The following is a 16,216-nucleotide window of genomic DNA, read 5'->3' on the forward strand; positions in this document are numbered from 1 at the left end:
ATCTTTTGAATTTCCTGGTGCTTTCTTTGTGTACCAGGATGTGATCTATATTGGAGAAGGTTCCATGGGCTGCTGAAAAAAATGTGTATTCTCTAGTTCCTGGTTGAAATATTCTGTATATGTCTATTAGGTCCATTTGGTTTATATATTTTTTTTGTTTTAATTTTTTCTTTTGCCTTGAAGATCAATTCAGTGGTGTGAGAGGTGTGTTAAAGTCTCCCAGAATTATTGTATTTGGGTCTATTTGAGATCTGATGTCCAGAATGGTTTGTTTTACAAATGTGGTCGCAACAATATTTGGGGCATAAACGTTTGCTATCATTATATCTTCTTGGTGGATTGTTCCTTTTAATAAAAGGAAGTGCCCTATTTTGTCTCTTTGGATGTGTTTTAGTTTAGTCTGTTTTGTTGGATATCAGGGTTGCTACCTCTGCCCTGTTTTGGTCTCTAATAGCATGGTATATCTTTTTCCATTCTTTCAATTTCAGTCTGTGAATGTCTTTGGCTGTAAGGTGAGTTTCTTGCAATCAGCATATATTTAGATTATGTTTTTTAATCCACATTGCCGGTCTATGTCTTTTGATTGGTGAGTTAAGTCCTTTGATGCTGAGAGTTATTGAAATATGATTTTTGTTTTCTGTCATTTTGTGTTGTGTCTTCTGTTTGGTAGCTTGTTCTTTCTTCTTTAGTTAGATGCCCCACGGATCAACTTCCTCTTTTCTCTGGTTCTGAAGTCTCCTTTTTTTTTCTTTTTTAATGTTTTATTTCTTTAAGTATTTTCTGTAGTGTTGGTTTTGAATTCATGAATTTTTTTAGATTCTGTTTATCTCAAAAGACTTTTGTTTCTCCATCAATTTTGAATGGTAGTTTTGCTGAATATAGTAGTTTTGCTTGGATGTTGTTTCTTCCAGGGTATGCATAACATTGTACCAGTCTCTCCTAGCATTCATGCCTTGGGTTGTATAGTCTGGGGTGATTCTTCTTGTTTTGCCTGTGTATGTCACTCTTCCTTTTGTTCTCACTGTTTTTAAGATTTTTTCCTTGGCCTCTATTTTGGTCATTTTGACTATTTTGTGGTGTGGGGAGGTCCTTCTTTGATCTTTTCTTAATGGTGTTTTGTATGTCTCCTGGACATGAAGATCCAAGAATCTTTCAATGTTTGGAAAATTCTCTGAAATTATTTTTCTGAAGAGATGACAGAAGCCCTTGTTCTGTACTTCTATCCCTTCTTCAATGCTTTTTTATCTGTAAGTTAGGACCATTCATGTTGTTCCATAGTTGTTGGATGTTTAGGTTTTGTTGCTCTAAGGCTTCTGTATAATGTTGACTGTGTTTTTGGTTTTGGATGAACTGTCTTCTCACAGTGATATTCTACTTTCCATCTCATTTAATCTTCCAGAATTTCTTTCTATTGCTGGCTTCATTTCATTTATTGATTCTTTTATTTCATTCCAGACCTCTTTCTGATTCTTTCTTATGTTTCTAATTCATCTTTCATCTCCTGTAGACTTGTTTTAAATCCTTTCATCATGTTGTAGATCAAGATTTGGAGCTCCCCTTCTTGCATTTCTTGTAGGTCAGTATTCGTGATTTCTGTTATCTCTTCAATATTCATATTTCTCATATTTTCAAGGTTTTAAGGCCTGTTTTTCTGATGTCTTCCCATAGTTTGTGGGTATTATGTTTAGTCCAGGCTTAGTAGTAGGAATTTAGAAGAGTCAACAGGTAAGTAGTACTTTTTTGAGTGGTGAGGGTTGGGTTATGGTAGAGTAACTAGGGTGATGGGTGGAGGAGTCAGGTAAGGTAGAGGTTATAATTAGGTTGTGGAAGAATTTAAGTATCATAAGGTTATATCAGGTTGAGAATGGGAGAAGTTTGGAGAGTAGAACTCTTGTATTTATTGGGATATTTAAGTATGGAAATGTGAGAAACTTTGTGTATTAAACAAGGAGATACAGATAGGGGACAGAGAGGAAGTTTTGAGGGAAGATAGTAGATAGTCTAAATTGAATACTTTTGTAGAAGAAGTGGGAGGAAGGAGCAAACACAAATGAATAAAGTAAAAAAAATAAGGTACAAAGGCTAAATATCATACATCAAATATAAACAACACCATCAACAAAAACAGAAATAGACCACCGAGAGAACATAAAGGGTTAAGAGAATAAACAGGATGAAAATAAAATAAAATAAATCAAACTAGCAACCATGTAAGATGATGTGAAAGAACCAAACAAGAAACCCAAATAAAAGTAAAAAGAGAAAAAAATTAAACCCCCCAAACAAAAAAAAAACCCCAAACAAAAACCAAACCAAACCAAAACAATATAGCAAAAAAAAAAAAAAAAAGAAAGAAAGAAAAACAAACAAGAAAAAAAGAACTTAAGAATATAGGCAGGGCCGGTGTAATTTCTGAATGTCTGATCACTGGGATAGATTCTGAAGTATATTCCAATGTCTTGTATTTGTGTGGAGTGACCGCTTGTGGCCTTGTGCAAGCATCATGTCTTAAGCACCCTTCCTGTGTCACTAGAGTTGAACTTACCCTCCTCGGAGCCCACTGGTGCCCACAGCTATCACTGTGTCTGGTGGCACTCACTATGTGCCTGCTGGGTCCTGTGGCTTATCTGAGCTCACGCTGTTACCTGGCAGCCCAGTCTGGGGCTCTGAAGGGCTACCAGCTCTTCTGTATCCTGCTGATTTTCTGTGTTCATGGCAGCTCAGGTTCCAGGTCCATGAAGGTCTCCATGAGCCTCTGCGGGTGCCACCTCTAGTGAGCAAATGGTGCTGCTCAGGTGCTCTGGTGAGCTTGCAGCTTAAGATATTGGAGCTCTATGGCCACGTTCAGACTCTTGGTTTTTTTTCCCCCATGAAATTCTCAGCTGTTTGGGCTGTTTGGGTTGTTTGGTGCCAGCAGCCACCTGCATCTGCAGCTCGCTTGTGTTTTGTTTAGTTTTGCAGTGAATTTCGCAGGTCAGAGTTACTGGATTTCTCCTGCCATTGTCCCTGAGTCTGTTTTGGGTTGTAAGCTGAATTTAATTTTGTTTGTTAAGATGCTGCCTTCACAGGAGTTGAACTTAATTTGCTTCAGCTAGTGAGATATGCTACGTCTTTCTATCGCCATTTTCTCCACCCTCTCTCTTATTCTTTTTGAATGTCTCCATTTCCTCTTTCATTTCTCATACACTTACTGTGAGGCCTTTCATCATATTGTAGATTAGGATTCAGAATTCTTCTCGCATTTCTTGTAGGTCAGTATTTGTGATTTTCCTTATTTCCTCACTGTTCCTAATTCTCATATTTTCAGGGTTCATGGGCTTGTTTTTATGTCTCAGCATCGTCTTTTTTGTGTAACTCTCTGGATAATCTATCTGATCCAATTTTAGCAGTAGGAATTTACAGGTGTCAAAAGGTTTGTGTATGAGTAAGCACTGCTTTTTTTCCATGATGAAGGTTGTGTCAGGGGTGAGAAGCTGGAGTGATGGGTCCAGAAGTTGGGTAAAGTAGAAGATATGACTAAGTTAAGTAAGAATTTAAGTTTAAAAAGTAGTATCTCATTGAGAATGAGAGAAGGTTAGAGAGTAGGATTCTTGTAGTTAGCACAGAGTATTTAAGTATGGAGATCAGAAACAGCTTGAATATAAAACAGGGAGATACAGTAAGGAAAAATATTTTGAGAGAAGAGAGTAGATAGGCTAGAGAGAGGGAGTTTGTAAAAGGAATGGGGGAGGGAGCAAAGAAACATGCATTAAGTAACAAAACAAGTTACAAAAACTAACAATTTTAAATCAAAGACACAAAAAACTAACCAAAAGAAAAAGAAAGAAAAAAAATCTAGCAACAGTGTGAAAAGCAAAACAAAACAGCAGTCCTGCTAAATCTACCTGCTAAATCTATCTATCATCTATCTATCTATCTATTTATCTATCTATCTATCTATCTATCTATCTATCTATCTATCCAGGCCCTTAGAATATCTCTAAGTCTTCTCATTCTGGTAGATTCTGGAGTTATATTCCAATATCTCTCATTTGCTCTGTAACCATATATCAGCTTTTGAATGTACTTTATGAGTGTCTGAACCCCTCTCTCACCTCTGGCACCTTTGTGCTCAGGTGTTAGGGCATTGGTTTTTAAATAAGTTCAGTGTAAGCTCAGGGTTCTCTGTTTACCCACCCTGGGCTCTGCATTTTTTATTTTTTTTTAGTGGTACTGGGGTTCCTGGAAACCTTTATACCTCTGGGCTATACTCCCAGACCTATTTTATATTTTTATTTGAAAACAGGGTCTCTTAAGCCAGTGAGGCTGGTTTGAACCTGCATGATCCTCCTGTCTCTGCCTCCCAAGCACAGAGATTACAAGCTTGCACCACCGTGCCTGGCCCCAGGGGCATTCTATGTCCAAGCTATGCCCCAGCCCTATTTTTTATTCTTTATTTTGAAACAGGGTCTCTGAGTTGCAAAGGGCCTCATTAAGTAGCTGAGGCTGTCCGTGAACCCAGATCCTCCTGTCTCACCCTTCCAAGTACTGGGATTATAGGTGTGTGCCACTATACCTGGCCAAACAAATAATTTAAGTGCTATGATAAGGGGTTAGAAATTGCGTTGGGAATCCAGGTGAAGGGTGGTTACCTCATACTTGGAGGAGGGGAAGAATGTCTAGTCATGTGTAGATAAGTGCTTTTCAAAATATGAAATGCATAAAAATCACCTATAGATCTTGTTAAAATGCAAGTTCTGAACCAATAGGACTGAAGTGGGGCCTAGAGTTCTGCATTTCTAGCCATCTGCCAGCTATTGCTGATGCTGCTGGCCAGTGATACTCACATTGTAATAGCACACCAAATACCAATGAGTTCAAAAGACTTCTGAGACATAATTTAGCCTAGTTGATCTTTCCTACTTCATAGCAACAGCAACAGCAAAGAACAACATCAAACGTTTTATTTCTCTTGTAATGATTCTCAAAGACTCTAAAGAGACATGGTTCCTAGGGAGGCATATCTAAATCATCAGTATTTTAAAAATTAAGTCCAATGCAATATGTGGGTGTTCTCTTCTCCTAGGGATCACTACTGCAGTGAGCACCTTTCAATATGATATTATTATGTCTTATCTTATGGACATGTTGAGATCCCAAACCACAACTAGCCTTAATAACCTGGCACAGATTTATGATGTCTGACAATAACTATTAAGTCCATTGATAAATTTCTTTCTACTTCTTCTGACTTCAAGATATCATCATGGAAATACTTTTTAAAGTTGCCCTTCCCCGTTCTTCTCAGGGTGTGGGGGCAGCTGATTGGGTTGGGATAAGGTTGAAGAATACATGAATCCTCATTATACTGAAGACAGACCAGGCAGGACTGGAGATACATGCTGGGCACCCCACTCTCTCTTTGTGTGACTTTAAACAAAATAATTGTTCTGAATATTAGTAACTCACCTACAAAATGGGGTCAATAGTACATGACTTGGAGAGAGAGAGTAGGTGTCAGGATTCAATAAGACGATGTTGGTAAGACTGCAGGTATCAGGTGTTTGTTCCATGAATATTCACATCCTTTCTCTTCCCTACTTTATTTTTTAGTAAAAGGAACTTAGATTTAGTGTTCTTTCACTACTGTATTTTTAGAAAGTCTTCATTTTTTAAAATAGAATATCTGAAAAAGACCTGCTGATTCTCCTCTTTCACCACCAAAAGTTTTTGTGTGCAAAGATCAAGGCAATAAAGAACTTCAATAAAAACTTTGCAGTTAGTGCTCATGATTCAAATGTTGTCAGGTAGAATCTTTGAGACTCTCATGAATTAGGACTCATGATTCAGTTGCATTCTTTATCTATATAGATGTATGCCTATAAAATTAGGTCAGTATGACACAAACATATGTCTAGCCAATGGGAGAGCCATAAATACCAATTGGCATTTAGATAAAAATATTTTCTAATAATGAGATGATGCTACAATAAAATGAACTATCACAGAAAACAGTGGATTTTATAATATTTATCAGCTGACACTTTGTATTGGTTGTTTAACTAGTTAATCAAGTACCTTTTTACCTATTAGATACCAGTCACTTCTTAGTGTTAGGAGTAACATTTGGAATTGTATACTTGGTCTCATGTAAGTTTTAAAATTATAATTTCTTGAGTTAGACTACTTTATTGTGGCCATATTGAAGAGTTAAATGTTAGATACTGTGATAAACACAAATCTTGGTCAATAGATGTAATTTATGAACTATTTGATTTGGAGACTGTGGCTGATTTGACTGATACCAAATAGTGCTCAGTTGGTTGGTTAATCCATTAATGGTAAAGCTAGAGCTGCAAACTGCAATTTGATAGTAAAAAAAACTGTGAAGAAGGTGAGAGAGAGAGAGAGAGAGAGAGAGAGAGAGAGAGAGAGAGAGAGAGAATGAGAATATGAGTCTGACTGATTAAGCAGTGAAGGATGTTATAAACTATAATCCAGGTATGCCCTATCCTTCTAAGTTTCCATTTTGCTAGTTGTTTAAAATTGGTGTGAACAGTGGGTGATATATTTCCAGATTTCTGTAGTTTTATTTTACTCTTATAGATTTCAGATTCTGAGATGCTTCCTGATGATGCTCTCTTCAATCCTTTTTAGCCTCTTGTCTTGTTCTCAAGTAGAGTCAGTATTCATCAAGTCATAAAAACAAATAATCATGAGTGTGATCAATATTATGGTGGTAATTGTGAAGATACAACAAGGTGGCTGGGCGTGGTGGCACATGTTTGTAATCCCAGCACTTGGGAGGCTGAGACAGGAGGGTTGCACAGGTTTGAAGCCAGCCTCAGCTACTTAGTGAGGCTCTCAGCAACTTAGTGAGACCCTGTTTCCAAATAAAGCATAAAATAGGCCTGGGTGTATAGCTCGGAGGTAGAAAAGCCCCTGGGTTCCACTTCCAGTACCATACACACACACACACACACACACACACACACACACACACACACACAGATACAACAAGGTGAAATCAAATAGGAGTCTAGTGGTACCAGGAGTTTGTATTTGTAGGAGCTGGACTAGGATTTAGAGGATGTCTCACAGTGAATAGTAAGTGTCTCAGGAATTTTAAGTATAAGATACAATGTTGGTCTGTATAATTGTTGCATTCTTCTGATTAGATCATTTTTTGGCTATGATTTTATGAAATGTGTTGTGGAAGAGAATGCTAGTGGAGAAATGTGAAAGAAGAAGTTATTTACTGCTTTTCTACACAGAATTTATTGATTTTTTTTTCTTAAAGAGAACCATATTCTGTGACTTTCATTGTAATAGCTATTTTCTCCTTAATGTTGTTCAAGTTCAGAATAAGATTCACTTGGAATCCTTCATCTAATAATATCTGTAATTTGGTTATGTGAGAATGGTTCCCCTATCTTCAATTACCTTGTTTACCTGGCTTGTGATGAGTAAATAGGACCTAATATACTCCAAATACCTTGAAAGAAAGAAAATGAAATTTTGGAAATATAAGGTCTTTGTGCCAGCACATCAACCATTTCATTTAAAATCAGTCAAGAAACGCTTACTGGTTATTTGCCATGAGCTTTTGCTATGCACAGTACAATGGAAGATACTCTCCCACCTCAGACTGATATACCTTGTCCAAGCCTCTCTCGGTAGATGGTACCATCTCTTACACAGTTGCCTCAAGCATAAATCTCAGACCCACCCTTTATCTCTCCTTCTCATCTACCTTCTGTGCTCAGGTTAGTATTATTGATTATCTGACTTCCATACCTGTTTACTGATTTATTGATTAACACTAAACTACCCTTGTGTAGGTACATTAAGCAATCACATGGATTACTAAAATTATTTCTTTTTAATTATAAAAGTTTTGAGCATAAATAAAATTATGATATAATATAATAAACATCTTTATAATCCCACTCTGTTATTACCAGAAGTTACTATCTTTCACACAGGTTTCAGACTTATTAAAAAGTAAAGCATAGTTTTTATTTTCCAAAATGGCGACTGAGGGACACAGCACTTCTCAGTAGCTGAAGCAAATAAAGTTCAAATACGTAGAAAGCTGTGTCTTAATCAACAAAATACATACATACCAGGAACCCAAACAAATCCTGGTACCTCGGGGGAACTCTGAACGTGAAGAAGAAGAAGAACAAGGATCGGACACTGGACCTGCTACAGATACAATCGGATCGGAATGCTGATCGGCGCGCCGCTTTCGTGGCTGTCCGTGGATCTGCCTGCCCGATATTACGCGGCAAGATAATCCGGGACTGAAAACGGACTTAGTTTCTCATCTTAAGCAACAAACAGCACCCACGTCAGAATTCTGTGTGGTCACCAGCTACTGGATCACAACAGCATAGAGACAGACTCCCATGGAATCCTGAACCAAGGAAGGCAGGTAACTGCGGGTGCCCAGGGAAGTGCGGACCCTAGCGTGCGCTGCACCCCAACCCCCCAGCACGCCCCAGCCTCAGAACCGAGCACTCCCTTCGGCGCACCATGTCTGCGCCCCGGTCCCCTGCTAGCAGTCAGTGCCTGTGCCACTGCCACTGCCACCTCTAAATTGGAGACTGCCTGTGTGTCTAGCCCCCGCCACCTTGCCAGAGCCTGCCTTCCAGGTTGCGAAAGCCTTGTGTGACCTGGAAACCTCCTTGGGGCACCCCCAGTTTCTACATCCCGCGGGAGGCAGGGACCATTGCTGGACACCACGCACTGGATCCTTGAGCACCTATCCTACATCTCTGGCCCACCACTGGGTGTTCCCACCCTCCTGGTAGCCAGATGCTTAGTCCTAAGTGAGAACACAGCTCAGTACACCTTGGAAGAGCATACCAGCAGCAATAGACAGCTGCATCTACTCTCACTTGGGTCCAGTACTAGCAGCACACCCAGCCTGCACTCTCAGAATAGGCAGAGCTCTCGCAGTAACTGTGGGCATCCAGGAACCAGCATCCATTTGCCCAGGGTACATCTTGGGACCACACCGGCTAACCCAGCTGGAATTTCCAGAGACACAGGAAAATCCATCGGGCCACAATATCTGCACAGGACCTCAGGGGGAGGTTCTAATTATACCTTGGTCATTCTCCACCATTGTTGTAGGGAAGCACAGGCTGGAGACTAGGGTGGTGAGTGCAGAGGTGCTGACCACAGGTTAGAATTTTGCAGAACCTGTGAATTGTACAGAATCAAATAAAAGTGAAACCAGACATCTGGACACATAAACCTAAAGCAGCTACAGGAGAGAAAGGTGTCCAAACACCCAGAGTGATCTAAGAAGAAAAAAATAGAGTATAAAGAATACTAAGAGACATTGGATGGTATTCTGAAAGTTACCAAAGCAATCATATGCACATATTATATGGACCTGACCCCATATGCGTAAATAAGGAGGACTGTTTGTTTTAATTTTAATGTGGATGTTTTGTTTTATTTTGCTTTTACAGTACTTTTGTTTTAGTATGGTTATTGCTGTTTTTTTTTTCTTTTAACCCACACTTCTCTTACTTTAACTTGTTTTTTTTTATATATATTGGATAGTTTGCCTTATCTTTTTATTTCACACAGCTGCTAGTTCCTGTTATTTTATCCTTGTTCTTTTTTCCTCTTTCTTCCTCTTTCCTTCCCTTATTTTCATCCTCCTCCTTTGATTGGTTTTCCTCCATTTTTCTTGGATTACATAATAGTCTTGGTATCTTGTGTGGATTTTTTTCTTTTTTTTCTTTTTTCTTTTTTTATGTCTGTCTGCTCCTTCCATCACCCCTATTTACAAACCTTCCCACACTAACCCTACATACTTTTCTCCCCCAAAACTTTTCCCCATAATATACCTCCTGGTCTAATACTCAAAGTATTTCTTATATCTGTAATTACTCTACTAACAACAAGAGTCCTAGTAGTTAACTCTCTCTCATTCCTAGCAACATATTACCTTATCATACTTAAAGTCTTTCTCAACCTAAACATATCCTCTACCTAATCCGGCTCCTTTACCAATCACCCCAGCTCCTCCCACATCACCCACCCTCAACACTGGAAAGGCTCTACTGACTAGCCGATACTCCTAAACTCCCAATATTAAGATTTGACTAAGCATAATACTCACGAACGATGGGTAGAAACCAGAAAAACAGGACAGAGAATGCTATTAATATGAGAACCAGGAATTATGAAGAGACAGCAGAAATCACAAATACTGACCAACTAGAAATGCAAGAAGGGGAGTTCAGAATCTTGATGTTCAATATGATGAAAGGATTTAAAACAAGTATAGAGGAGGTTAAAGGTGAACTAGAAACACTAAAAAAGAATCAGAAAGAGGTCTGGAATGAAATGAATGAGGCAATAAGTGAAATGAAGACAGCAATAGAAAGAAATTCTGGAAGATTAGATGAAATGGAAAACAGAATATCAATATTAGAAGACAGCACATCCCAAACCGAAAACACAGTCAGCGATATACAGAAATCTTTACAGCAACAAAACCTAAACATCCAGCAATTATGGGATAATATGAAGCGCCCTAATTTACGGATAATAGGCATTGAGGAAGGGTTAGAGGTACAGACCAAGGGCATCTGCAACATCTTCAAGGAAATAATCTCAGAGAATTTTCCAAATATGGAAAGAGACTTCAATCTTCAAGTCCAGGAGGCATACAGAACTCCACTGAGACAAGACCAAAAAAGACCACTCCATGTCACATAATAACCAAAATGACCAATATAGAGGCTAAGGAAGGAATCTTAAAAGCAGTGAGAACAAAAGGACGGGTGACATATAGAGGCAAAACAATAAGAATCACCCCAGACTATACAACCCAGGTTAGGAATGCTAGGAGAGACTGGTACGACGTGATTAAGACCCTAGAAGAAAATAACTTCCAGCCCAAACTAATCTATCCAGCAAAACTACTATTCAGGATCAATGGTGAAACCAAAGTCTTTCACGATAAACAGAATCTCAAAAAATTCATGAATTCAAAGCCAACACTAGAGAAAATTCTTAAAGAAATAAACCATAAGGAAGAAAAAAGAAGCAGACTTCAGAACCAGAGAAAGAGGAAGTTAATAAGTGGGCCATTTAAGTAAAGAAGAAAGATCACACCACCCAAGAGTAGACAGAACACAAAATGGCAGAAAACAAAAATCATATTTCAATAATATCTCTTAATGTCAAAGGACTTAACTCACCAATCAAAAGACATAGACTGGCAATGTGGATTAGGAAACATAATCCAAATATATGCTGTCTGCAAGAAACTCACCTCACAGCCAAAGACACTCACAGGCTGAAGGTGAAAGGATGGAAAAAGATATACCATGCCACCAGTGACCAAAAAAGAGCAGGGGTAGCAGTCCTAATATCCAACAAAACAGACTTTAAACTAAAACACATCAAAAGAGATAAATCAGGGCACTTCCTTTTATTAAAAGGAACAATATACCAAGAAGATATAATGATAGTAAATATTTATGCCCCAAATATGGGTGCAACCACATTTGTAAAACAAATCCTTCTGGACATAAGATCCCAAGTAGACCCAAATACAATAATTCTGGGAGACTTTAATACACCTCTCACATCACTGGATCGATCTTCAAGGCAAAAGATGAGTAAAGACGCTCTAGAACTAATGGAAACCATAAACCAAATGGACCTAATAGACATTTTCAGAGTATTTCAACCAGGAACTACAGAATACACTTTCTTCTCAGCAGCTCATGGAACCTTCTCCAAAATTGATCACATCCTGGGACACAAAGAAAATACCAGCAAATTCAAAAAATGTAATATAATTCCTTGCATCTTTTTAGACCACAACGGAATAAAAGTAGAAATCAACAACAGGAAACTCGAAAGAAAGTATTCAAATTCATGGAGAATGAATGATACACTATTGAACAACGAATGGGTAAGAGCAGAAATTAGGGAAGAAATAAAGAAATTTATGGAAACAAACGAAAACAGAGACACAACCTACCAAAACCTATGGGACACCATGAAGGCAGTTCTAAGAGGAAAGTTTATTGCATTGAGTGCCCACATAAAAAGGACGGAGAACCAACAAGTAAAGAACCTAATGACACAACTCAAGGATCTAGAAATTCTGCAACAGTCCATTCCCAAAGCCAGCAGAAGGCAAGAAATCATCAAAATTAGAGCAGAAATAAACAAAATAGAGAACAAAAAAACAATTCAAAGAATCAATAAAACAAAAAGTTGGTTCTTTGAAAAGATTAATAGAATTGATAAACCTCTGGCCAACCTAACCAAAAGAAAAAGAGAATCAACTCAAATTAACAAAATTAGAAATGAAAAAGGAGATATCACCACAGATAGAGAAGAAATTCAAAAGATTATCAGAAACTACTTTAAAAATTTATACTCCAATAGACTTGAAAATGTGGAAGAAATTGATAGATTTCTAAGCACAGTTAACCTTTCTACACTCAACCAAGAGGACATAGCAAGCCTAAACCAACCAATAACAACCAAAGAAATAGAAATGGCAACAAAAATTCTTCCACCAAAGAAAAGCCCAGGCCCAGATGGGTTCCCAGCTGAATTCTACAAAACCTTCAGTGAACAACTAACACCAATACTGCATAACATGTTCTGGGAAATTGAAAGAGATGGAACTCTTCCAAATTCCTTCTATGAGGCCAGTATCACATTAATCCCCAAACCAAATAAAGATACCTCAAGAAAGGAAAACTACAGACCAATATCCTTAATGAACATAGATGCAAAAATTCTAAACAAAATACTAGCTATACGCATTCAAAACTATATCAAGAGAATAATACATCATGACCAAGTCGGTTTCATCCCAGAAAAACAAGGCTGGTTCAACATACGCAAATCAATACATGTTATTCACCACATAAATAGAACCAAGAACAAAAACCACATCATCATAGCAATAGATGCTGAAAAAGCATTTGACAAAATCCAACACCCATTTATGTTAAAAACACTGCAAAAAATTGGGATAGATGGAAAGTACCTCAACATTATCAAGGCAATATACTGCAAACCCAAAGCCAACATTATATTGAATGGGGAAAAACTGCAAGAATTTCCGCTACAGTCAGGAACAAGACAAGGATGCCCACTATCACCACTCCTTTTCAATATAGTCCTTGAGACTCTTGCTGCAGCAATCAGACAAGAGAAGGAAATCAAAGGAATTCACATAGGAAGAGAGGAATTAAAATTATCCTTATTCACAGATGACATGTTCCTTAATCTGGAAGACCCAAAGAACTCAACCAAAAGACTTCTGGACCTGATTGACAAATTCAGCAAAGTCGCAGGTTACAAAATCAACCTAAAGAAATCAGTGGCTTTTCTTTATGCCAACAACGAATCCACAATGAAAGAAATAAAAACAGCAATCCCATTCACTATAACCTCAAAACCAATAAAATACCTAGGAATAAACCTAACCAAAGATGTAAAAGACCTCTACAACAAAAACTATAAAACATTAAAGAAAGAAATTGAAGAAGACCTTGGAAGATGGAAAGATCTCCTGTGCTCATGGATAGGCAGAATAAGTATCATCAAAATGGCCATTCTGCCAAAACTGATCTATAGGTTCAATGCAATTCCCATTAAAATACCAGTGACATTCTTCAGAGACCTATAAAAATCAATCATGAACTTCATATGGAGAAAGAAAAGACCTAGAATAGCCAAAGCAATTCTCAATAACAAGAAACACGCAGGAGGCATTACAATCCCAGACTTCAAACTATACTATAGAGCAATAGTAGTAAAAACAGCATGGTACTGGCACAAAAACAGATATACTGACCAGTGGATTAGAATAGAAGATACAGAAACAAACCCACACATCTTTAGTCAATTAATCTTTGACAAAGGGGCCAAACACATACGCTGGAGAAAAGACAGCCTTTTCAACAAGTGGCGCTGGGAGAACTGGCTAACCATTTGTAAAAAGATGAATCTAAACCCCTATATCTCACCAAACACAGGAATCAACTCAAGATGGATCAAAGACTTAGAAATTAGACCTAAGACTGTGAAGTTAATAGAGGAGAGCATAGGTTCAACACTCCAACATATTGGCACAGGCAGTAACTTTCTCAACAAAACCCCCAAAGCTCAGGAAATTAAAGCAAGAATAAACAAGTGGGATAACATCAAACTAAAAAGTTTCTTCTCATCAAAGGATACTATCAATAACCTTAAGAGGAAGCCCACAGAATGGGAAAGGATCTTTACCAGCCACCATTCTGATAGGGGGCTAATATCCAGAGTATACAAAGAGCTCAAAAGACTCTACACTGGCAAAACAAACAACCCAATCAAGAAATGGGCAAATGAACTAAATAGACACTTCACAAAAGAAGAGATACAAAGGGCTAATAGATACATGAAAAGATGTTCTTCATCACTGGCCATCAGGGAGATGCAAATCAAAACTACACTGAGATTCCATCTAACCCCAGTCAGAGTAGCAAGCATAAAGAAATCAAACAACACCAAATGCTGGAGAGGATGTGGGGAAAGAGGAACTCTTTTACACTGTTGGTGGGAATGCAAACTAGTTCAACCACTATAGAGATCTGTGTGGAGATTCCTAAGAAAGGTGGGAATAGATCCACCATATGATCCAGCTATACCACTCCTGGGTATCTTTCCAAAGGGGTTGAATTCAGAGAAATATAGCAACATATGCATACCTATGTTCATAGCAGCACAATATGTAATAGCCAAAATATGAAACCAACCCAGATCACCATCAACTGATGAATGGATAGCAAAACTGTGGGAAATACACACAATGGAATTCTATTCAGCCATAAAGAAGAACAAAATTATGTCATTTGCAAGGAGATGGAAAACCCTGGAGAACATTATGTTAAGTGAGATCAGCCAAGCACAAAAGAAGAAGATACATATGTTTCCTCTAATATGCCCAAACTAGGAAACACAAAGAATACCAGTGGGACTCCAGTTATTGAAGGGGAAATACTAAGCTAAGTTTGGATGGTAAGATAGGAGAGGAGGAAGGTCGGTCTTGATTAACGAGGGTCTACACCTGAACATGTGTAAAATTATGAATAAGTCATGGTTAACCTGGACAGCCATTGGTGGGAGGGGGAAAAGGAAAACGGGGGCGGGGGGGGAGGGCATCAAATATAGTGTAAATGTATACTATTTACATTCAATTAAAAATTGTTTAAATAAAAAAAAAGTAAAGCATAGCTGGGCATGGTGGTGCACACTTATAATCCCAGTACTTGGGAGGCTGAGACTGGAGGATCCAATTTAGTGAGGTCTTCTGCAATTTAGGAAGACCCCATTTCAAAATAAAGAATTAAAACTAGGGCTGATGTAGCTCTGAGGTAGGATGCTTCTACAAAAAAATAAAATAAAAAATAAAAGTAAAGCATAGCTAGAGTTGAAATTCCATTTAGAATCTCAATTTCCTTTCTTCTCTTCCCTCCCTTGCTAGAGGCAAGAAGCCACACAGGGATTGCACATTCTCACCATATATGCTTTTTAAAATACTAACTGTGCACATGCGTATTTATAAATAGCATGAGATATTCTGTGTATTAAAATATATAAATGTGGCATTAAACTGCATATGTGCTGTTACAAATATTTTTCTTTTGTCATTCTATTTTGTTCTTTATGAAATTCTTTATTTTTCATTCTTCACCATTGTGGCACATTCTAGCCTCCTCTTGCTTATCTCTAAATTCCCAGATCAGCAATAAGAAACCCAACTCTCACCTCTGAGATATATTTACCTAATTGTTCAATTGCAGGGCACATGGTTTAATAAAAGAATTGTTAACCTGCATCCTTGCAGGGAGCAACTGTTTCTGCTAAATACATTTCTTAAGTATGATTCATTTTGCCTCTAGTTTTCTCTGATATTTTTATTTCTGAAGTTATCACTTAAATGATGTTGTTTCATAAAGCTGTAGTGAAGTTAGCATCTTTTGTCCAGTATGCATTCTATTAGAGTCTACACTGATATCTCAAATATATATTTTTTTAATTTTCAAATTCAGAGGCTCATTTTGAGCTACGAAGTCCTTTAAGGTTCCATGGATTTTGACAAATTCTCTTTCATACAGTGCAGCCTCAACACCCTCTACCTCTTTATGGCATCTGTGTGGATGCTGTGTGGCATTTTTGACCCTCCATTGCT

The sequence above is a fragment of the Muscardinus avellanarius genome (assembly GCF_963383645.1).
Source record: "Muscardinus avellanarius genome assembly, chromosome: 4".
Classification (NCBI taxonomy): Eukaryota; Metazoa; Chordata; class Mammalia; order Rodentia; family Gliridae; genus Muscardinus; species Muscardinus avellanarius.